At 40.0% G+C, this 23,670-nt stretch overlaps 1 protein-coding gene across 4 annotated transcripts in view; it reads right to left on the bottom strand.

Annotated features, from left to right (window-relative positions):
* Nucleotides 1-12,693, bottom strand: part of kank3 (KN motif and ankyrin repeat domains 3) — a 29,322-nt gene extending 16,629 nt beyond the window's left edge. For all 4 annotated transcript variants that reach the window (XM_035175683.2, XM_035175681.2, XM_035175684.2 and 1 more), the window contains exon 1: nucleotides 12,556-12,693. The gene's annotated coding sequence lies outside the window, so the exon portion shown is untranslated. The remainder of the gene's footprint in view (nucleotides 1-12,555) is intronic.
* Nucleotides 12,694-23,670: the final 10,977 nt, after the last annotated feature.

The following is a 23,670-nucleotide window of genomic DNA, read 5'->3' on the forward strand; positions in this document are numbered from 1 at the left end:
TACTACAATTAGTTTTAGGCCGTCGGCTGATTAGACGAGACGCTTTTCTGTCCTGTGATACACATATTTTTAGATTTTCAGCGTGACTTGAACTTTCTGTTGACAAATATTTATGTCTGGATTATTGTGGATAAACATAAAAATCTTCTTAGAAACCACAGAACAAAGACGCTCCTTGTAACCGCAAAAAACGTGCCTGAGAACACTCACATTTTTCATTTTCATCTCTACCAAAGAAACCCAGTCTTGTTACAGTCTAAACTAACTTTTTGTTGTTAGTCTAAACAAAAAAAAGTTAGATACAGCCCTAGACGAGCTCCTGATTATTACACAAGATTCAATATTGGTACGATTTAATTAGCTTCTTATGAAATATGCTTACTTCAAGGTCCATTTAGTAGCCATTAGTGCTTTCAATCATGACTTCAGCAGAAGAACCGCTACTGAATTAACCTGAAGCCTTTTCATAAACAACTCAGATGACTACAACTGATGTGAAGAGGTCGGAATCTGCTTTCGAGACAGTAAACAAGTGAACAAGCAACCGCACATTGTGGATATCTTTATGGATATATTTCTATCGCTGTGCGCTACATCTCATGTTGCCTTGCTCTGATTGGGTGTCTTATTGTTCTGTGATAATCGACGATAACGCCCACTGATAATTGGAAATGTACTGGAGAGGTCTGACTCAGAGGCCAGATCCCGTGGGGAGGCTACAACTGCACGTTTTCTCTTGTTGTGGTTACTTGTCGTAAATAGTTGTCAAGGGTGCATGATGTGTTCAATGTCTGCTCTGTGTAAAATTGCCGCATGCACAGGAGGTTATTGAAAAAGTGAAAGGAACAGACTGAACTGAGCAGTCGCTTAGAGTTGATATTATCTCTGGCTGTGAGATATGACTCCCTGGAATCTAAAGCGAGCTAACAGCTAACCAGGACATGTGTTTACAATTAAGCGGATTAGTTGCACTAAATATAATTTAATCAAAGAAACAACAGTGTTGAAAAGGAAGTTGTAAAAGAAATCAAATCTGCAGCATTAATCATATGAAGTGCTTTCTGTAACATTTGTATTCATCTGATGTAACTGAGCGGACAGTGGTTAGCACTGTCCCCTCACAGCAGGTTCCGGGTTGCATGTTCTCCCCTCGTCTGTGTGGGTTCTCTCCCAGTACTCCCACTTTCCTCCACAGTCCAACCACATGCAGATTGGGGTAAAGTTAATTGGACGTGAATGGTTGTTGTTCTCTTTGTGTTGGCCCTGAGATACGTTGGTGAAGATCTAACCCGCCTCTCGCCCGATGTCAGCTGGGATTGGCTCTCGCTCCCCTCAGAGGATAAGCAGTATAGATAATGGACAGATGATGTAACTGAATTGAGAATCAAACTGAAAATATAAGAAAACGATTCCAGACTCAGAATCAAACTACAAGATAAGAGTCAAGATCCTCACCTCAAGTTGAGATTGTTTTTACGATGCCAATGTCAAGATTTAACCTGAACTTATCAGTTGCTTTCTACAACAGGATCTCAAAGCAATTGTCCTTTTTCCAAAACTTTTGACTCTCATCCCAGTTAATCTAAAACATGAACCCAATTTATAATCCAGGACTCAATCTGTTGTGGAGGGAAGATGAAGATTTCTTTCATGCCTTCATCCTCATGAGGCCATTCAGGCCTGGAACATGGGCCTCTCTGCTGCCGGGATAAATCTACAGTTTCCTGAAGGGAAGCCCTCTACCCCCCAATAAATCCCCCTCACACATATATATACACACACACACATCCCTACATGCCCTGTGTGAGACCTCCCATTGTCTCCCAGTAGGAACTTGGTAGGGGAGGGGGCGGGGGTCCTGCCAGGAAACCCATCGGACTGTCCTGAAAGCTGCTTCCTGGAGGCAGCAGGAAAACACACACACACACACACACACACACACACACACACACACACACACACACACACACACACACACACACACACACACACACACACACACACACACACACACACACACACACACACACACACACACACACACACAGCACACACAGCACATCCTGCAGCCGACAGCAGCACAGAGGCCGACATCACATGATGCATCACACTGACGTTAGATAACACGTTATCACTTTTGGTGAGAACTCGGTTGTGAGCTTCAGTGTACACACACACAGCAGCGCTCTGTCACCTCCATACACACGACTCTGCCACCACATGCCATCTTTCCCCGATCTCTGCATCATATCTACATCATACTTCACATCGTCAACATCGAGTGAGTCCCACTGTTCAGACACAAAAGATTAAAAATGTTCCTTAATCAAAATCAGGTTGACTTCAAACATCACGTGTCCTTCCTCTCCTCCCTCTTCCTTCCAGATTCTCCAACACAATCACGCACATTCAGCCTCCACAATGACGCATTGTGCCTCTTTGCGGCGACGCTGTTTTCGAACAGTTTAGTGAGGCCTCCCTGCCCGCCCCCCCCTCGTGTCACAAAATGTCACAGTGAATTGAATAAAGTTGCTGGGGAACTCCAACAGTTGGACAGTTTCAAGATGAAGAGGCAGTGTCTGGTGGTGGAGCGCTGGAGGCTCAAACTTCTAATGAAGACGCACCACTGTCCAGGACTGTTGACTTCCAGTGACATCTATCCACTGCTTCATTCTGAAATATTTTGGATGAAAAAAGTTTGCCTTCAAGTGCATTACTTTTACAATGATTTAATTACTTCCCATTACTTAATGAATCATGATAAACCCTGTTATTTATCCTCCTGTATACATGATCATAACAATATTAGGGGTTTATTTGATTTCCTGCAACTGACTCTTATCGCAACACTTGAGTCTTGTGACACTTTAGCTTCTGGTTCTCTGAACTCTGCGGAGGTGGGATGTTTATCATTAACCGTTTCATCGTTAGCGTCTATCGTTAGCGCCTGAGAGGTTATTCTCCGCCAGAGTAAACAGTCTGTCCCCAGTCTGACCCGACAGTATGTGGACATGCTGTTTCTCAATAAAACCCAGTAGACAAACTGCCCACTATGCTGAGGACTGACATAGACCTGGCCTCTTAATAAATGTGGATCACGGTGATTTTCCACTGAAAATGCTCAGTTAGATCTCATGTGAACTGGAGCGACTGCATGCCCATCGGGGAAACTTGTGACGGGGTCGGATGACCAAAGACGGTCACAACTTTATGGATGTTTTCACAGTTCACCAGGCCATCAAAGCAGGATTTTTCAGGATATATACATTTCCAGGATGTCCAAGTGCAGAAGTCATTTAGCTAATATTCCAAAAACACGATGAAAATCAGGATAATAATGTGAGTGTAAATACACACAGTGACTGGTTTCCAATTTGTTTGAGTCCAAAGAAATCTGTGGTCTTATTTCGTCTCTTTTAGAATAGAATTGTATTAGTTAATTTCAGTAAATTAGACTCTCACATAGGATGGTTAATCCAGCATCAACGCAGCTCATGCAGATCCCAGTGTACGTTACCTAAAGTTCTTGTGCACATTCCATCTTATTCTCACTAATAAACAAGACCCCAATGTACTTAAAATTAAGCACTTGAGGCAGAAACGTGTTCCCAACCAGAAGCAGTCAAACCACCATTTTCTGGCAGAGCACCATAGACTCAAGAGTTAGAGATGATGACCCTCATTACAGCTGCTTCACACGGAAAATCACCCAACAGCACACTGCTGGTCATGGTCCAATATGAACAACAGAACTTTAGGACTGTGCACCAGTTGTAGGCACTTTAGATGTTTGGATTCTTATCCATCGCGTAAAACCATCTGTTCAGTCCCAGTTCATTCTGGAGCATGACGACAACCCCAGACATTCAGCGAGAGTCACACAGAACTGCAGCGTCAAGAGGAATAAGAAGTCCTGCAGCAGACGGTACGACCTCCACAGACCCTGAACATCACGGACTCACATGAACAGACAGAAGACACTGAGACGGATTAAACAAGAGGAGGAACTGTGGTTAATTCTCCAAAGTAAAGCCAAAAGGCCAAGTAGACCTTGAAAAAGTCCTTCAGCAACTCAACATGCTCATTCATTCATCGAGCTGAATGTTCGTACATTTCATTTAGAGTCTAACCTTCTTTTTTTTTGCATGTTCTCTCCAGAGATGAAGGAATACAGAAACAATTTGCATTTGTTGGGGAAAACTGCACTGTGGTTTTACATCCAGTAAACATGGAAAACCACAGGACCATAGACCTGACTGTAAAGGCAACATTGTGCGTTTCTTTCTGGAAACAATGACGTTGGCGTCATTTTACAGCCTGAAAAGCTGCAAACAGCACGCACTTCATATCTTAACAACAGCAGCAGCAGCAGCAGCAGCATCATCCAGTCAGCTGAGGCTGAGGCAGACCTATGCCTGCCGGCTGGCCGTCCCTCCCTGGAACAAAGCAGTGCTCACAAATCGAGTTTTCCCCCAATTAGCCAGTTTCCAGCCCTGATGTCACGTTGCACTTCGGACCAAACACACCTTGTTTTCCAGATTTGTTTCCCCAACATGACAATCGAACCATAGAAGTTTTTTTATTCGGCTCAAATATCAGCAGCATTTGACCAAATTTGTCATCAACTTTCTCTCTTTTCTCCTGTTTTCGCTACTAACAAAAGCTTTTTGTGTTTTCCAGACAGACAAATAAAGAGGTGAGCCAGCTCAGAGCGTCTTAAAGTTTGTCTAAGTTGACCTAGATTTGTGTTTAGGAGACTGTGACCCATTTGTCTCTGTTACAACAGTAGCCACAGGAGCCTCCAGATGTTTGATTTGCATAAATACGGAACAAGACCAGATGTCCGCCTCTGCTGTTTTCTGCCAAGAAACATCTTAAATGTGTGTCTGTTATCGTGTTATTTCCTTCACTGCAGGAAATTATACCAGTTCAGCATCTCTTTGATGAAGAGGGTCGTGGTAATGACAAGGCAGAGGATGTGTGCAGGTCTTTGAAATGTCTGCCGGAGCTCCTGAGAACACACCTTCATCATCGCTGAGTTGCTCCCGTGGAAAATACATGTTTGTGGGCTCTAATTCAGTTTCCCCGATGTAGGGAATCACCCAGCCTCTCAGATTCAGGCTGCTCATTATTCCTGTACTCCCAGTGAGATGCAGTTCGATGTCTGCCAGAGATTGCGAAACTTAATTAAGCATTTGGTTGATGCCCTGCAGTCGACTCTAAGACAATGATTTCACCCAAATGGCAAAAGACCGTTAACATTTACTTTGGCTTTTATTCAAATCAGTGTTGCTGCCTTAGATTATTTATTGATTTTCTTTTCTCCTTGTTTTTGCAGTTTCAGTTTCATGTTCAGTATAAAAGGCAGAAGAAGTTGTGACTTGGCTTCATCACTGGTTACTTCATGAATTACAGCTTTACATGTCAGTTATAAGACATTAATAAGAACTACTAGATTGTAAAATCCTTCTGTTTGGGTTTTCCTCATTATAGCATCACATGTTTTACCGATACTATCAAGTGTTTTTTTTAAAAAGCAGCAGATCATATGGACTACGGTTAATTTTAGAGCTGCAACAAGTGATTATCTTCATGATCAATCTGCAGATTAGGCTGATGATTTCCATTAATACCTGCAGGTGACTCACCTGAAGTGCAAAAATCACAAAGGGCAAATAAGAAAACGGATTTTGTCAGCATTTCCTTTTTGTTAAAAAAACAGCCAGTTCATCCGCGCCTCCATGTTTTGTGATTTGTCATCGTGTTTTGGGAATTGCTGTTGTGTGTTGTGATTTGCACGTCATGGCTACTGTTATTAATTACTCAACAATAATAATAATATAATAAAATAATATTTGCTCTTATTAATGGTTTGAAACTGATCTTTAAAAAGAGGCGGGCTTAAGTTATTCGCCATAATAAAACCACTCGATATCACCTTTAATCCCAAACAGAAAGTAGCACCAGCATTATCATGCTACATAATATTTTAACGCTACTCCTCAAAGATAAAATAAACAAAACAAGACATGGAAGTTAGAGAAATAAATAATATTATATAAAAGACTGTTTTCATTTGCAACTGTTTCATTTCAGCACTTAAACCTGGTGTTGGGACCTTGTTCTGTCGTCCTCTATGACTTCATAGGGCAGTGGAGCTTTTCCACAGGCTTCTCTGTGCTAAACACAACATTTGCTCCATTATGAGCCAGTGAACAGAGGTGATCTCTGTGCTGCAAGGGTTTTGGGAAACCAGGCCCATGTTTCAGAGTGTGAGACTGAAGTTCAAGGCCTCACAGAGTCGTTCCTCTGGCATCAGATTCAAAAGCAGAAACAGTGCGGACGTTTTCAAGACGGCGACAGAGAAAGTCTGAATACAACCACAGAACTTTCATTGTTTGAGCCAATGAAGGGAAAGTTGGGTTAAAAGGTTTCTGGCATCACAGTGACTTGCAGTCAGCGTTTCCAAAAGCTGTCGTGGTTTGGTGCTTTCTGAGCGAAGCCGACGGTTTAGGCAGAGCAGGAATCTGAAGAGTTTGGTGCTAAATCCACAAGAGTCTAAACTTTTTCAGCATTTTCACTTTTTACCAGTCAAGAGAACATTTTAAGATTGATTATTACTACCTATAAATAAAACTTGTTTCTTGCCTGGTAAAGTAAATAAATTCCCCCCCAGATGCTGCAAAACTCCTGCAGTGTCTGGTTATTTTGGTGTTTTCCCAAACTGATCTCAGTGCACCGAGTTTGATTAGTGTCTCTTTCCCAAGCCCTGACACTACTTGAGTTAACGTTGGTATTTTTAGCCCCCTGCTTTTCATTTGGTGTTTCTCAGGCGGGGCGGGGGAATAGCACAGGGCGGAGTGCCTGATTGGACCACAGGGGTAGACCTCAGTGACAGTCACGTTTAAATCCATACTGTGGTCAGCAGTTTGTTTTCCTGGGCATTTTACATTCTTGAGCATCAACTGCTCGTAGGCAAATGTGACCTCAAGTGTGAACCTGCCACAACATAAGAGACAGTTAGTGTAAAATTAATAAAAGTTAGAGGATAATCTGGTTGTATTGAGTTTTCTCTCAGCTGATTAAAAGACAAAAACTACTGAAACAGTTAATTTCACTGTTGCACTGGCTGTTTCTTCATTATGATTTCATTGTAGTTCATCTTATGTCTCATGCACCATCCTGCTGCCATAAATCCCTCCTACACCACCAGATTAGTTTTAATCCACTGCTCAAAACAGAGGTAGTGAGTGAGTAGCAGCAGCTAATATCCACAGTATGCTGAGATAAAAAAAAAAAAAATGTAATTGTATATTTGAGAACTAAATATATATATTTTATAGCACGGACTGAGCGTCACAGACATGGTGAGTAAGTCAAAAAGAATGAATGCACAAACTGCATTATTGGATTAGGCCTTTTATGCAAGATACAGTATGTGAAGTGTATGTGCACAGTTGTATGTGCACAGCTCCTTATTCAGTAAGGTCTTTCTTTATTTTACGTTGGCTCTGTAGCTTTAACCAAACAAAAATCTGTGAATTAATTTTTCCATAGAAATAGATAATAAAAGCTTTTGTTGCAGATTAAACTGTGCTACATTGAAAACATAATATATACACTTTTCAAATATCTAATACATAAAATGCTGAAGTCCCACGGTTTATGAAATTTACTTGTTTGTTTAGAATCAAACGACTTGTGACGAGACAGGGGTCAATCAGACTTCAGCTGGGACCAGGGCCCCCTTTGGCCCGACCCCTGGATCCGCCCTTGTTGAGACCACAAAATAACATTTTATTCTCCATCTCTAAATGTGCCTCCTAATTTTCTGATCACCCTAAATGCTTTATCTTGAGATTTATTGCTTTTATTCTGAGATACAAAGATGTCTTTATTACAAGCTCTCCCAAACTATTAAACTATTTTTTGGAAAGGAAAGAATGTAATTGATTGAAATCATTGAAAAGCAGAGAGGGATGACCTGACGATAAGATCAAGTGAGGACAGTCTGCAAAAACATGAATCTGTCATGAGACGATTTTTTCTGAACAAAACACACTCAAATCTTTGGAAAATTTAGTAAATAACTCGTGATCCTGAGACTGTCGGGGTAAATACAATTATGCTGCACAAAACTCCTGTAAATGTCACAGTACCACCCAACTTCAGCCAGAAAAGACACAGTTTAACGTACAGTACGACCAAACCTGTGGTTAACAGTAATTGTACAGGGTCTCTGTTAACAACAAACTAAAGCTGCTCTCAGACACTGAATTCAGTTTGTTTTCTTGACATTTTCCAGAGGGGCTGTATGTGAGAATGCAAGCAGCCGAGTTAGTTGCTCCGGACATTTTCCAGAGCATGTTGATGAAAACTGAACTGAAAAAATATTCTAATTATACAAATACTTCAGGATGAAAAGAGGAGCCACACATGAAGAAGACGCGGACGAAGAGGTCAACTTGGAAGGAGATGGAGATTTGAGAGTTTCTGGTGATAACAGCAGATGTTGGTGTCAAAGTGCTGTAAACAAAAACACGTGGTTTCCGCATGTGAATGCTCTACCAGGCTCCGCCCCTCGCCTTAGCGCTCTGGACACGTTTCTGTTGTTGTGGACGCGCCTGAGCCGGAGACTCTCCAGCTGCGCTCCTCACATGTGAAAGGGAAACTCCAGACCCGTGTCCGGACCCCAAAACACCTTCAGGCAAATCAAATGTTTTTCTACTTTGTGAAAACTAGGACTGCGTAGAAAACTCTGCCGCGTCTCTCAAACACCCCAAGCTCAACCTCTGCAGAGCTTCTCCTGCTTTCAGTGTGTGGAGCTACTCCATCAGGGAATCGGCCATGAAGCAGAAAGAGGCAATTTCCATTTTCAAAGCCTGGATGCCTGCTAATTAAGATGAAAGCCTCCTGCTATCAGGTTTCACACGGGCTCCACACTTCAAACTAATTGTTGCCTCAGAGAAAGAGGCTTGAAGTTTAAAAAGGTAAACAAACCTCTGCGAACTTCCAGGAAGAAGAGAACGTGTTTAAACATTAGAAGAAGAAAAAAAACGTCCTTCAGTTAATGTTGTGATTGTAAAACAGCGGACATCAACTAAAAGCTTTAATCATTGATCAAATACAGTTTGGCCTCAAACTGATAAACACACAGCTCTGATTTTAGGTGGAAGAGTTGTTGCTGCACGCAGAAAATGTAACTCCTCTGATTCAGCTTTGGACTCCTACAACACAGTCAGAACCACAAACTGCAGTTTTTTACAGAATTATAGAACCAGAGATATTGTCAGTTATAATCCACACATTGTTCTTCCTTGTCAAAACCTGGTGCCTACGTTACCCACAATGCAACTTGACACATGACAGTTTATGTGTTATGTGTTGTGAGTTGTTCTATAGCATGTGAAACAGGACATAAACACATCAAATTAGTTGACTCCGTTCTATTAGTGGTGGATTTTATTTCAATGTATTTGTATTGTATAAGTTTTTCTTTTTTGTCGTCAGTGTCAGAAATTCCCTGTATCTCACACTGAGGATTATGAGTCGTCGTCGTTTTTCCCCATAGGGCTGCTCCTAATTACTCTTCGACTGATATGACATGATCTCTGGAATCTCTGGAGTTCCCCTTCAACTTAATCAATGCTACTTCAAAACTGCTTTCAATTCAATTTCACATTCAGGATAAATAAGAACCGAGTGAGGCGATGCCAGTAAAACGTTCACAAGACGCTCAGATTTACAAACCAGACGACGATCTTCAGAGACATGGTGAGGGAGACAAAAAGAAACAAGCTGCAGCTGGACTCATGCTGCGTTCACATCACATGGGATGTGGAATTGTACGTTCGCATCATTGGAAAACTCTTTGATTGAATCTTTTAAGTTTGCCATGTGATAGTAGAGCTGTGTGAGGATAAAAAAAAAAGTATTGTTTCATAACAGCCTCTGTTGTTTATTTCACTGTGCCACAAGTCACACTTTGTAGGAATTATTTTTCATACTTTGGGTGACGCTTTACTTTTTACTTCCCAAACAACACGGACGCAGGCAGGAAATTTGCAATAATGCAAAACAGAAAAAACATGGATGGGAATCAATGCAACACTGAACAGAGTCATTCAGAACAGTCACAACAGAACGAGGAGCTGGAACCAGATAGAGGTTCAACTTCTGTAACACAGCTTGGGTGTGAAAAGTCCCACATAGACCAAAAAACTATTTCTATGTAGTCAAAACACCACAAATCTCTTTTACCACCTTCACAATAATCATGTCTAGAGATGAAAACTACTAACGTACGTTCGAGTGCTCAAAACTGACTCAAGACTTCTCAGAAGGCTTTTGCCTGCGACACAACAAATGGCAAAGAATCACAAACATGGAAGGAGATAACGGCTGCGAAGACATGACCGAGATAAACACGTGTGAAAAGGTAGAAGTAACGAACAACGTTATCTGTATCGTTATCGAGAGGTAAAAATCAGGACATGAGATTGTGGTCGTATTGCAAATCCCAAAGTGATGATTGACATAAATATTAGATTCATAGAAGAAAGACTGAAACTGAAGCAGAGTTTTGCAAACCCACTATACTGCCTATTGAACCAGCCAGTTTTGCTGTTTACTCTTGAGCCCAGACTTGAGCACTAGCGTGTCCGTGTTGTCTTCTTTTCTCGCTGCATCATGTCTCTGCAGCACGTCGAGTAACTCTCTGTGTCGAGGCGCTAAAATTAAAAGCACTGGTAATAGCTCTAAAAATATGGCAGCATGTAGTTTATTAAGCAGCGGGACCCACGAGCAGGAGGAAATCGAATTTAGCGGTGATTTAATAAACTGTGCTCAGTCTGTTCTAAGTTGTAAACAAGGTGAGAATGTATGAATTGAAAAGTGTGTGTGTGTGACAGGGAAAAAAATAAACTAACAGCACTAACACTCGTGTCAGACAGAGCAGAGAGTAAATGTCCAGAGTATCAGACACTGACCCCCCCCCCCACACACACACACACACACACACAGACACAGACACTCAGCCACCTCCAACTAAACTTACAGAGCATCTATTTTTGAGGCGACTGCAGTAAGTCAAACCCCAGGCTCCTGTTGCAGAAGCACTTTCTCCAGAGGGAGCTCCAGAAAACTCTCAAGAGCTGAACACCGACTCAAAAGGACGATTTTATCTCTGCTCCAGCAACAGAACAAAGGAGCTGCCATCGTTTTACCTCAGAGGTCTCGACTTAAGATCCTGATTTCCTGCATTTCTCAGAATCTCATTCCACAACCCATCAGATTTAAATTCCTCCTCCTCTATTCATCCCGTCATTAATTGTTTTTGGGACTTGCACCAAAGCCTGGATGGTGTTTTTTTTTTTTTTACCTTTTACGTCATTGTCAGGTATTAACCTCAACCGCAGCTTCTGGAAACAGCTGGACGTGACCTCCTCTGCAGGTTGTGGTTAATCAGACTTAACATGATATTGTGTCTGCGTCACTATCGGCCGAGCCAACGTCAGAACATCCACAGCTTTCAAAACTCTGCTCTGGAAAACCGAGGAGGGCGAGAGGACGCACGTCGTAATAACAGACACTTCTGACAATAGAGGGGGGGAAGGAGGGGAGGGGGCTTTCCTTCCAATGTACAGCCTCACCCACAACAGTGTCTGAGAGAAAAACACTTCATTAACAAGGCACTTTTCGAAGAAGGAGCTAAAAACAAATATGGGCTCTAAAGGAAAAGAGGGAGAGACAGGATAAGGTGAATTCAGTCAAACTTAAAGTATCAAATCAATAAGAAGCCAGAGGATAAATCTGTTTGAAGATATATATATATTTTAAATGAACTGATGTGGCTTTAATGAGAAGTTAGGGAAGTCCCCCCCCCCACAGTTGTGCAGCAACAACCACAAAAGAACAATATTTAATTTCTCCAGAGAAAACTGTAATCTGAAATTATAGATAAGGACACGTTTCATCTCAGACTGTCGCAATGAAAACACCAGTTTCCTTTTGTCGTGCTGTGTCGTGGAAATGACTTTTTTAGGTGAAGAACTGTTTTCAAAGAGCAAAATAGTTATTTAATATGTCAAATAAGTTCGAGAAAATCCTAAAATAATTAATTAAAAAACTAATATTAGCCGTAAGTGACAATGAGTTAAAGTCAAAATACTGAAGGAAAACACTTGTAAGAAGAACTTTAAAAATAAAAGTGGACATTACAACACTATAAAACCAAATAAACCATAAACTCGTTGCTGTGAGACACTAGATATCCTGCACACATTCCTGTAGCCAAACATAACTTACATTAAGTTTGTATTCCACCTTGTATAAAGTTATTTAAAAGTCTATAAAGTTATTACAGTCGCTAAGGAGACAATAACATTGGCTGTGATCGATAAATCAGCAGAACTCAGTGAGGAGGTTTCGAACCAAAAACCCACGGAGCGTGAATCGGGTTTAAAGTTTCCTGAGAGAGTCGATCAGTCAGGAACTAATGAGATAATCAATCAGCATCATGTGTGGTAATCGATCCCTCGGGCTGTTGGCTCTTACCTTCTGGCTTCTGCTCGTCCGGTCACACTGAGTCTGCTCATGACTTTCAGATGAAGGTAGGGAAAGTTTGGGAGGAGAAGAAAATCACACACACACACACACACACAGTCACACACAGACTCACACACACACACCACTGTCAAGTTAAATACACGTGTCCGGTGTGGGATTTCAAAATAAAACTTTGACTTCAACTTTGACATTTAAAAAAAATAAATTTCAATTTCTCTACCACCTTTCTAACAGTCATTGTGTGTGTGATAATGAATGAAGACCTTTCTGTTGGATTTCTTCTAGAACTTGTGCTGTAGTTTACGGTGGCCGAGAGAGCTCAACACATGCAAATAGAAAATAACACGAGAAAATGTCCGTCCCATTCCCCTACTATTCCTACAAAAGAGCAGACACCACTTTGTAGGATTTTAGTTTTTCTCGTGTTTTGTCTCCTGTTGTGTCTTTGTAGTAGTTTGCATTTGTTTTGGGGTGTTTTTGTTTTGCAGATTCCATGTCTCTTGATATAATAATTTTCCATCTATCTTCACTCAATTTGTATTTTGTGGTCATTTAGAATCTATTTGTACTCATGTTACATATCCTTGTAGTCAGTTTGTGTCTGTTTGTGGTTGCTTAGCATCTGTTTATTATTTTGTGTCTATTTCAGTCTGTTTGTTTCTCTTTGAATTTGTTTATTTAACTTTCCAACAAGAAGTATATAAACTGTCTCTTCCTACATTCCCGTGGCCTCATTTTACCTTGTGCCCCACAGGCCTGTTCAACAATTCATTCATAATACTCCCAATGACACTGATGTTATTACAAAGCAGGTAATAATGTTTCCAATCTTTCAGTACCGTTTAGTTTTTAATAGATGTATTTGTTTCAGTAAAATATGAAAGTCATATTTTGCTAAATACCAACCTGCTTGTGCTGTTTCCTCCTGTGGGCGTGTGTCCATGTAGCACACATAATGTTTCAGTGTCAGCGGACATGAGAATGTGACCAAAATAAAGGAGGAGAATGATTGAAACATTTATCTGTCGTTGGCTTCTGTGTGCTTTTATTGTGAAAGCAGAATCATGCCTGTTCCGGTAACTTCCTGTCTAACTTTGTTGTTTGACTCAATGACAGACAGCTGGATCCTCCAATGAAAAACAACATCTGGAGCCTGTGGGCGGTGACGACAGAGGGGCGGGGCTTTCACCAGTTTAGTCAAATGGCGCCAAAGTGACGAGAAGCCTCATTAGATTTATATATAACCTTTATATAATCCATTTGGACCCACATTTACATTATGAAGTTTAGGATAGACAAGTAAAATTATTAATATAGTATTGAATAGATATAGTATCATATTGTATAGATATACTATAGTATAGATTAAGTATATTATGTATATAGAACACTAGTATGTATACATTGTATCATATAGATATTGTATAATACAGGTGTAATATAGTACAGTATAGACATAGTATAGTATCTATACTTTACACCAAAGATTCACTTACGTCAGCCTCATAAATCTACATGTTTGCTAGTTTGTGTTCAGGTTTTTGACGGATGGTCAAACAAAAAAGAAAAAAGTGAACTTGTTAACTTGAGCTTCAGGAAATAAAGACATTCTTCCCTATTTTCTGACATTTTATAAACTGAACAATGAATTGATTATCAAAAAAACAAACATTGTGAGGTATTGATGATGAAAGTAATCATACAGTAATTTGATCAAACACATCATAACAAATGAGGTTAATATAAGTTTCCCAATTTTGCCTGGTTGCTTATCCAGTTGAAAACAGAAAACGTGTTAATATAGAAATAAACATCTGGGGGTTACCCTAACCCTACACCGAACACTGATAAGAAGTATAAATGTATTGCAGTATCCGCCATCCAGCACCTGGGGGCGCTGTTGTATTATATGTTGGAAACTATCAGAGGATCGTGGCACTTGACACCAACCACACAAGCTGCTCTATTACACTGGAGTTTTCTACTGAGAGACTGTAAACAAGTCTGGGAACAAGCACAAGATAAACAGTCTGAATCCTCACACAGGGGAGGACGTTAGGTTGGATTAATTAAACTAAACTAAATCGTCACAGTGAAGTTGAGATGGTTCAATTAAAAAATACTTCATTTTAATCAGTCTCATTATAAACAGAGTGTCAGCTCATCTACACCTGTTACAGAATGTCACAACATGTCCTGTTGTCGGTGTAATGATGCTGAGATGAGTGAAGGTGAAACTACAGACGTGACATAAGAAGATTTATTAATAGTTATTTCTGGGCCTCATCATGTGGACTCACTGTCTAAATGCAGCACAACACATAATGTTTAATTCTGTGTGTGTGTGTGTGTGTGTTGCTCTGGGAAACACAGACATTTTTATTTCCTTTGCCAAGGAGATTTAGTTTTGTCTACGTTTTTGTGTTAGCTTTCAGGATTACACAAAAAGCACTGGACGGATTACCACAAAACTTTGTGGGAGGATGTGGGACGGATCAGAAAAGAAAACATTCAATTTTCTCGCAGCCCAGATCAGGAGGCAGATCCAGGATTCATTTTCATTTTCTTTGACATTGTGAAATAGGGTCTTTTCCATCATTTTCATTGATTTCTCAGAGACTAATTTGTGGGTCTTCAAGAAATTAAATCTGGCGTCTGATATTTACTAGTGCAAATAAAAAACTGGATCTAGTAAAATGACATGTGGTTTCATGAGAGGACTGTTGGTCCTTGGCGGAGATGTGCCTTCTACTGGCCAGGTTTAGTTTAACTTTCCATTGCCTGCAGCTGAAATGGTTTCGTTTTGACTGTTAAAGCTATTTAACAAGGCCCATATTCAGATGATGTCATCGAGATCATAACATAAACAGTCTTCATCTTTCACATTTTGTTTTGACAGTGGGGTGAGTCCGGAAGAGCAGGATTTAAAAAAAGGTCAGATCTAGATTTTGTTCAACCCTGAGAAAACATTTAGATTATACTGTTTCATTCGGTGCATTAAAGATAATTTAGCAAACATCAAATTCAGTCTTGATTTTTGAAGACAGTGATTTTACAATAAAATCTAACTCATGGTAAATGTAATAGTTTTTTAGAAAAGCAAATAGAAGAAGAAAAGCAAAGGTAACTATGGGTCTCAGGAGAGTGTTTACCTCTGCCAAGGCCCAACTGTCTCACTAAATATAAAGCTGCACCAAAGTTTACACATTCTTGATATCAGTTCCCTAAATGTGTCAAGACTCGTGAATTATTCTCTGGGAAAACAAGGGAAAATGTTGAACATCTTGCAAATCCTGGATCCGTCCCCTGATCTGAATCTGCACCAACATTTAATGGGTTCTTCTTCTGACTCAAACCACATCTTTCCACCAAGTGTTGTGGTAACCCGGTCATTTGGTTTTCTGTAATCTTAATCCTAAACTCATAAACACACACTCAAACCAACCAACAACTAACTGAATTGTCAAATTAAGGATTTTATTGTGTTAAAGGTATCGAATCTGGTTTGATTTTTCCACTGTTACAAAAATGAAGTCACGCTCATGGATTTGACAGATTACACCACATAAAATATGAAAGATAGAAACCCTACAGCTAACTTCAGTCTTAAAAAGTAAATATTACGAACCAAACTGTCAACCACATCTTTTTCTTTAACAGAAGTGTTGTGACTAAAACACAGCGACGCTCAGTGTGTTTAATGTGTGCAGGCTTTCACTCCACAGCTTTGTTGGACAGGAAGTCCTGGCTTTCCTGAGACCACAGGGAACAATGCAGGGATTGGCGTGTGTCCGTGACCCAGCAGGAACAAAAGAACATCCACGCATAAACGATTTAATGATCAACCTGACACTGTCAAAACACTGCGCACTGACACAGAGCCAGGAAAAGAGCTGTGAACCGCCCCACCCTGGAGAAGCTGATTCTGATCAATACTGAATCCAAGGAAATCTGTGCACTTAAAAAAAAATGCATGACAACACTGAGATTTCCATGGCAACGAGACGCAAACTCCATCTGTCAACGGTTGAATGTTGTTTGTCATCTGTTGCCTCCAAATCAAAAGTGAATTTCAGTCTCTTTGTTTTTAAGCCTCTGCACCGTCACCAGCTGTGTCTCTGTCCGTCCGTCCCATTCTCGTCAACACAATATCCTAGTGTCTCATTGGTGTAAACATTCACTTGGACTCAAGCATGATCTCAACTTGTTCTCAGGTCAAAAGTCAAGTTCACAGCAGAAAACACATTTTTCATGTCGTAACTAAAAGATGTACACACTGTGATATATATTGGGAAAAAAATTGAAAATAAAAAAAAACAATATAAGGATGGAGCATGCATCTTCACCTCCTTTTCACCAATCATGAGTGGGTCTCAGATGTCAATCATGACATGTCACTCCATTTTTTATTGCATCAAGAAAAGAAACATCCTGGAAAACTTATGTAACATCAGAAACATCAGTGTGATAACAACGACCCTAAAATGACAGAGATCATCTTTTAGAAAAATGCATTTGATAGATACTCTGACTTTTTCGAGCAAGGCACTGAAAGAGAACGAGTATTGGACTTGTATCTATCAAGTGGGAAGAAATTCGACTCCAGATGAATGATAGTGTTGCTCTGTGACTGCTGGACGTTTGAATAGGAAACTGTCCCTGAGGTTGTTTGTCATAATGACTTAATAAGGTGATAAGATATCAGTGTTGTGTTTTCAGCTCTCTCAGCTTTAGACAAACTGCAAATGTGATGAAGATGTGATTTTAATAACAAAAACTAAGAACTGGTTAATGTTTAAGGGTTTTAAAATTAGAACAACAATAACGTGCAGAGCACCAGAGTCCAGTGTCCTCTGGCCGATCTCCTGGTTTGGCTGCTGTTATCGGGAGATGGCGATAACCCTTGACTTTAAGGTCAGGTTGTTTTCCTCCCTCTGACATCCTGCAACGACCCTGACGAACATGCAGCAGTTTGCATGAGGGGAGTTTTTTCTGATGGAGCGTGCAGATGGAGGAAGCCGGAGCGTTGGAGGCACTGAGACATTAAACAACCTCTTTTTTTTTCTCCTGGTCTGCCTGACCTCGAATCAGACCCAAGAGACATGAACACGCCCTCATCCTCCCAAAGCCCTGGTCACAGATGAGCACTTTACAGCTGTCTGCCAATTCTCACTGGAACCAAAACAAAACAAAACAATCTCTACTTCAATTCAATACTGGATTCAACTTAATTTATACTCGTCTTAAACCAAGGTTTCTGTACTTTCTGTTCCGATACTTGTTCTATTATTAATTCCATTCATATTCCCCTTTACATGTTACAGAGCAAAGTCTGATTATGACTTTACATCATACATCCACTTTGTCATACATCCAATATTCCCCACATCTTTTTTGAAAATATTACATTACAGACTTAATGGGGTTAATATCAGAATGTTATTCTAGTAGTTTATAGTTACCATGGAAGACGGCATTTTTCACCATAAATGAAAATTATGAATATTGTTGAACTGATGGGTAATATAAGACCTATAATACCCATGGTACACCCTGTACTGAAAAACAAAAGTGCAAGTCTTTGTTTGTTCAAGAGTAAACTGTTTTATAGCAACAAAGCCCAATGCACCATGGGAGCTGAACAGCTTGTTTATCTCTGCAGAGAAAAGGAAAAGCTGACGTTGTTGCTGTGTGAGTCATTATTACCATGAGTGAGATATTATTCAAACCGAAACAGTGACAAAGCCAGGAAATTATTCTGGCTGCCATGTTGAGCCAGAGTCATGTATTCACTGCTTTTCCATTGCTGAGTATCACTCTCTGATAAATGTCCTTTTTAACGAGGCAACATATTCAAGTTGTAATTTACGACATTTATTATTGTCTAGTAAATTGTTTTCTAATGCTTTACCTCCCAACCCTGATAAAAACTAATTTTGGGTTGCCAGGTTGTGGAGAACTGAGTGAAACACCTGAATTCTATGACTAAGAGGTTTGTCCCAATACTGTTTTCCATAGAGTGTATGTTTTATATCGCATACTTTTACTTTACATACTTGAACCCTATTTTACTGCAAATATTTCTGTACTGTTCTTTGCTCGGTTTAATGGTGGGCGGCAACTAATGTCAAGGCGCATTACCGCCCCCTAGTGTGTTGGAGTGTGAATCAGAGTTCTCTACCTCATATTAAATTCTTATGTCCAATCCTGTCTCTTTCAGATAATGGAGACGACCTCCTATTCCAACTGTAAATACTATTTCCAAGCTCAGTTCCTTCACTCCATTCTTTGCAATTTCCCTCTCTCTCTTTTTTCTCGTTCTCTAACACCTTTTGTTTGTTAAACCTTTTATTAGAGTGTGTTCAACCTCTCACCTCTATCATCCCTCATCAGTTACTTGCTGTGTGCAGTGTATGAACAAAAGCATCAGCTGAACAGTTTGCGCTGGAGCAACATTTATCTTCCCTTTGTAGAAACCTTTGTACACAGTGAGCGACGGGAAGGAACAACAGAGTTGGAGGCCAAACACGAGCAGCTCCTTATCACAACAATAACCCATAAAGTAGTTTCCCTGCGGAGCAGCGAGTGGCACTGACAGGATGGAGGGAGGAGGACACCTGTCCATCAGCTCCGAGCACACTTCAAAGTCCAGAGACGCTGGCAGCAAAACATGTTTTCTTCAAGGAGAGTCCACGAGGGGCCAATCAGGAGGAAGTCGTGAACACGTTTTCATTGTTTTCAAGACCTTGGAGGAGGGAAACAAGCTTAACAAGTTTATTAATCTTTTGATACATTTTTATACTAATCTATAATTGTACGTTCATGAAAATTTTGACATAAAGAGGGACCATGTCCATCCAGCTGTTTTATCTGATCTACTATCCAGAACTAGATATCTCAGACTGTAGACAGTGATAGCATGCTGACATCAGCATTTAGCTTAAAGCACTGGTTTGCCCCCAGTGGTGGAATAAATATACAGATCCTTTACATCTCAAACATTAGCATGGTAGCTATCAACTAATTTCTATGTAAATGTAATGACACCTCGAGCAGTGCAGTGATCCAAGCTGTATTTTAGCGCGGGTGTAAGTTCATGTTTGGGCATCTGAAACCACTTCTTAAACCATTGTCCTTCCCAATGTTTATGAAGCCAAATAGCTCGAGCTCCGATTGGCCGTGATGTGAACTGAACACCTGGTTACACACTGTGATGTCTTTCAGAGCATCACTGTAAACACACTGTCACCTGCCTCCTCTCATTTTTACACATGTGTATCGTCCATCTTTAAATACAGTGTGAGGTTACAGAGGGTTGTCTTTAGGTCCATGTGTGTGGAATGTGTGTCTTTTGCCGTCTTACACAGCTCAGGTTTTCCTCCTGGTTTCTGGGTAAAAGGTGAACTGCGTTGGAGCGTGATGGGACCTGTCTCACAGCAGAGGTCATGGTCACGCAGAGCATTAAGTAATGGAATGAAGGGAGCAGTGAACCAGTGAAGCCCCATGTGAGTAAATAGACGTCTGGACTGAAGCAAAGAGGGGGTCAACTGGGGCTCCATGTTCAGAAATGGAGCAGAGGTTGGTGGGATATCTACGTTTCACGAAGCAGCATACAGAGAAATAGACAGGTTGTCAGATGGACTTCGATGGTTTCAGTCTTGTTATGTTGAAACTAAGTGGGAGTACAAATTCTGAAAAGGTAGAAATGTTTTAAAATTTAGTGATGTTAAGTTTAGGTGAATCTGAATCTTTTCACTTCATCATGGATTTATACAGCCTAGAGGATAATGAGTCCTGCTTCCATACTTTCATGAACAGTCTTTTCGTAACTGGATGTCTGAAATATACATCCAACAGGAAGGAGTCTTGTATATTTGGTCAACTTCTTGGCACAAACACAATCTCTGGTCAAAAACAGATTTCGGTTGTTTGAATGTGTAACAGAAACACAACAACTTGTTAACTATTAAGCAGACAGACTGAGCTTTACACTGACAACAGTAGAAAGAGGCTGAATGTATCAGTAATCTTCAACTGAGATACCTCTTAGGGGAACATTTACTCTGACATCAACAATATCCACTATTCAATTCCCTGGTCAGCTACACACAACTATTTCCATCTCCCAACCAAGTAGTTATTAGTTATTTAGTTAGTAATCCATTCTGTGACGGTTCTTCGTCTAGCTCTTGCAGGGGCAGCACAGTGGCGTAGTTTGCACTGTCGCCTCTCAGCAGGCAGGTTTCTGCTTCGACTCCCGGTTCAGCCGAGGTCTTTCAGGGTGGAGTTTTGCATTCTCTAACTTCTCCTGCTTCCCTCCACAGTCCAAAGACTTGCAGATTGGGTTTAGGTGGATTGTATACTCCAAATAGATCGTATATGTGAGTGTTGATGGTTGTCTGTCAAGCCTGCGATACTACGCCTCTCGCCCCAATGTCGCAAGTTCTCCTGCTAACTGAGGTTTCAGATTCTTGGCTTGATAGCTGTACAATGGGTAAAAATTCAGGTTGAAAGTATTTTGTCACTAGCAGGTGTAGTTAAGTAAATTAAAAAGTTGCCATTTGGTCACAAAGGATTTCATAAATTAAAACTGTGATGCTGCTCGAGGAAAAGTCCAGAGATATCTAACTCCGTCAAAACGCAATGTAAAATGTCACGAGATCAACAAAAACATAAAGATAAATTGGTAACCTTGAATATTTAGTTTTTTTGCCAAAAATAAAAAACAACTTCACCGGACAAGTAAAATGTTTAAACTGTTGATGGCGCTACAGGAAAAATCAGAGGATTTACAAAGTTTTATCCACTGGAAAACACAAAGGTCTAAATAAAGCTAAAAACAACCTCATTAACCTTTGATGAAAACAGGGAAATAGCTGCCATCTTCTTCTTCTTTCACGTCTCTGCCATCTCTCTCTCTCTCTCTCTCTCTTTGATCAGCGTGTTGATGCTGCAGAACAATAAATGCTGCTTTCTGGGTTAAAGGGCAAGACGAAGAATCAGATTGTTAAAAAACAGCAACACATCCCAAGGCGGGCGGGACCCCAAGCATACAGACACTGCGTGAGTGTGGAATCTGGGTAAAAGGTCGGTGTAGTGGAAGTGAGTGAATGGAGTATCAGCCTTTGGATTGTAAATAACAGCTGTTTTTAATGTAACCCCCGCTGACACAACACGAGAGGCTAAAGAAGCTCTACCTTTGACACACTTCTCTGTTCTGTCAAATGTACTGAGGTGGTAAAAAAAAGACCAGGAGTCAAACCAGGACGGAGGATTGTTTACATCCACAGTTTGAAACATATGAATGAATCAACAGAGTAAAGAAAAGGGGAGAACAAAAAGATAAAATTTCCGCTTCTGTTCTTTGGTTTAATATAGATTTATAAACATATTGATACTACTTACACCGACTTGAATTACATGTAACTTACTTAACCTATCGTCTCAGTTGGATAATATGATACATTTAGCTGGGACAGTATCCCCAGTCTCTGACGTCGAGTAGGAAGCATTTTTAAATCACAGTCTTTGCTTGTTGTCTTTCATATTATATAATAATCTGGCAAATGTATTTATTTTGGTGCAAAGTAAATATAAGGTGCAACCTGATGGACGAATGGTTTAAGACAAAAGAGATTTAACGTGCTAAAGAAATTTGTTGCCTTTGAATGAAGCCAGTCTCCAAGCTAAGCTAGCTCGCTAGAAAAATGAACTAATTCTGTGATCTTCATGACCTGAATATACTAAAACAGGTAAACTGAGTAAAAAAGGGTAAAAAATGATGTATTCAATCAATCAAAAACCTCACAGTCAGCATATAAATCAATCAAATTGACTCACTGATCCAGTTTCATACTCTGTTTTAATCTTAGGAAAACTGGTGGATGCCACGTAACAACTGTAAATAACACTGGATTATATCTGTAAGAATATGAATAATCCTCAACAAAAGAAGAACAAATCCTCTAAAATGAAAAAGGGATTAAAAGACACAAAACTTGAATATACAAAAAAAGAAAAAAATCCTTATCCTCAATCAATACTTCTGATGGAGTCGATCTAATAATCAAACCAAACAAAGGTTTTCTTTATTTCTAATCTGAGGGTTTCTGTACATTCCATACATACAGCTTCTGATCTAGCTGCAGAATTTCTGGATGTTTTGTTACTGTGGATTCAGTCCTGACATGTTGGGGGTGGGGGGTGGGTGTATGTTTTCCCCCTTAGAGGCTGATGCAACATTCCAGACATGTGACAGAAGCTTCACCTTTCACACACTAACCCACTGGTGCCTAGAAACACAGTCTCCCCCTCCCCCCTCCACCCCCGTGGTGGAAGCTCATGTACTGTACAAGTGCAGATTCGATGGGACGTGTTGTGTTGTCATAATCTGAACAGTGGCCAATGTGAGTTAAGACAAAGACTGTCTTAAAACCTGCTGATAGCCCCACTGAATTATATTTGAATTTGAATTAAAATATATATGTAAAATAAAATGATGTGAATGTAAAGGTTTTAACTCAAGTATCCATATAGTATGTGTTTTAATTGGTGCAGTGTAGTGTTTATTGTATTATTATTATTATTTAAAACGACTATTTAACAGTGCAAACAAAGCTACAAGCCTTTTGTAACCACGTTTTAAGTCCACAGATGGTGAGCATTTCATAATCCAAATGGTTGTTTTGGTGGAGCATTACTTTAAATCCAAATTATTTGGGGGTATTTTTTGTCCTTTTGTGGGAAGCTGGAAAACACAATATGGGCCTTATTTTCATTGGGATTGTTTTATTGTTTTTTTTCACACATTGAGGAAAGAAAGAAAGAAAAATTCATGTTTCTGGACATCAGCTAAATGTCAATCCAACATTCACTTTCCCTTTAGCTTTGTTTTTGGTCTCTTTAGCTGAAATAAACTGAAAAATGCGATCAATATAGATATAACGTTTCTAATATATATATATATATATATATATATATATATGTCATTACCCAAACAATGTTTCACTGGACCAAGTTTTTTGTATTGAAGTATTTTGAGGACTAGCATTCTCTGTAGAACCAAGTGTTAACAAGAAACAATTGACTTGATAGATTGTAATT

This window comes from Hippoglossus stenolepis, chromosome 14 (assembly GCF_022539355.2).
Source record: "Hippoglossus stenolepis isolate QCI-W04-F060 chromosome 14, HSTE1.2, whole genome shotgun sequence".
In the NCBI taxonomy this organism is placed as follows: domain Eukaryota; kingdom Metazoa; phylum Chordata; class Actinopteri; order Pleuronectiformes; family Pleuronectidae; genus Hippoglossus; species Hippoglossus stenolepis.